The following is a 1,796-nucleotide window of genomic DNA, read 5'->3' on the forward strand; positions in this document are numbered from 1 at the left end:
TAAAAGGAAAAAGGTACCAATTGCTATCATAGGCTGTCCAAGGAAGAAAGGCTATCAATCCGGAGTCAAGCAGCGAGACCAAACGAGTGGAATACTTGTAACGAGTAATACGGATCAAGTCCTTCTATGCCAGAGGAAAAAGCTAAAAGTAGTCATATAGACAGAGCTATAAAAAGAGCATACCGAGTGCCGGCCAGGACCGGTCCACTGCCAACCACACCAAGAAATGGTGTGATAGAGCAAACAAGGGCAAAGAAGAAAGATAGCCGCTGCCCGGTATGGAACCGAACAAAGAACGGACTATCCCGAGTAGAAGTTGAGGCTAGAAAGACATTCGTCCCTAGACCCGACTTCACCCAAGCAAACGCAGCAGTCAATGTAAATTGCGACTGCACAAGGACACCCTGAAAGGATAGAGGAAATCTATCATCTAGTTGCTTGAGTTCGAGCTGCTTTTCTTGCCCGAAAAGTGGATTCCTAACAACAATAGAAGAGGATGATCCATTGGTTGCACGATTTGGATTTGATAGATAGGACTTGACGGGAGAGCATCTTAGCTATTCCCTAAGGCAGCTTAAGACAGCATTCCGTCCGCTGCTCCTGAGCTAACATTGGACTCTTCTAAGGGCACTTTTAGTGCCCGCTTGCTCTTGCTTTGCTTTCCTTTCTTATCTGCTTGGATAGATAGGTATAAGAGAACCCCTTTTAGGTTTTACATAAGGAAAAGAAGAGAGAGCTAGACAAGAAAGCAACAAGGCTCTTTTCAGCCTTTCCGAGGGGATTTTATCCTTATTAAAGATCATATATGTATATACTGACTCGTTACTACTACAACTACTACTCTAACTACCCGAGAGAAAGCATAACTTCCCGTCGATCCTTAGCAGCTTTCACTGCTAATCCATTCTTTTGGCAAGTTCTTTTATCATATGCGTGCCTCTATCTGAATTGTTATCATATATGGAGTTTTAACTGTTTACAGGCACATCCGGTAAACTCTTTCATTTACCCGGCAAAGTCCGATCTAAGAATATCTGTCTCGCCCCTGCTAAGAGCCTATTTTTTGTCCATTGAGAAAGCCTTTATTAAACTCTTTCTCTCGCGTCCCTGTATTGATAAGAGCGGATTCTCTAAGAGCTTTGAGTCTCCGAAGGAGCTTTCACTAGCAGGGCTTATTCCCCATCAAGAGCCGTAAGCCATCTTATAGGAAATTCCTTAGTCTGGGCCGAGTAAGAAGTCACCTATTCCATTCCTTCGTCAGGTGCTCTTCGGGAAGCCCCAGGAGCTACTTTCTTCTCTCTTTCTTTCCGTGTAGCGGTTTAAGGAGTCTTCGCTATCTTAGCCTTTCGTGGAAATGCTTTTCGAGGCAATTCCTTTCTTTTCCTAATAAGTTCAATGCTTTTTCTTCTGTCTTATCTTTCGTAGATCGTAAATCGACTTTCTCTTCTTTCAAGGCTAGTCCCATTCTCTTAGAATGTGATTGGTCTAATCAAAGCAGTTTATTACACCTCTCCCCTAGCCCTTTCTTGAGTTCCCGGCCCCGCCCCCTGATGGATAGCGTACCGTACTCTAAGCATCTCTCTTTTAGTCTGCCGGCCTTTGAAATAGCCACGCTTTTCGGGAAGCCCCTTTCTTAAGCTTAAGGGCGAGTGAATGAGAGCGATTTCATCTTTTTCCTCTACTAATACTAAGAGACTGAGTCTCACCGCTTTCCCGGATCTGAGACTGGGGATCCTTCTTACTTAAAAAAATTCTCATTACATTAGGCAATGATAATAGGAAGGACTCTTGTCTAG

This window comes from Hevea brasiliensis, chromosome 5, assembly GCF_030052815.1.
Source record: "Hevea brasiliensis isolate MT/VB/25A 57/8 chromosome 5, ASM3005281v1, whole genome shotgun sequence".
NCBI classification, from domain to species: domain Eukaryota; kingdom Viridiplantae; phylum Streptophyta; class Magnoliopsida; order Malpighiales; family Euphorbiaceae; genus Hevea; species Hevea brasiliensis.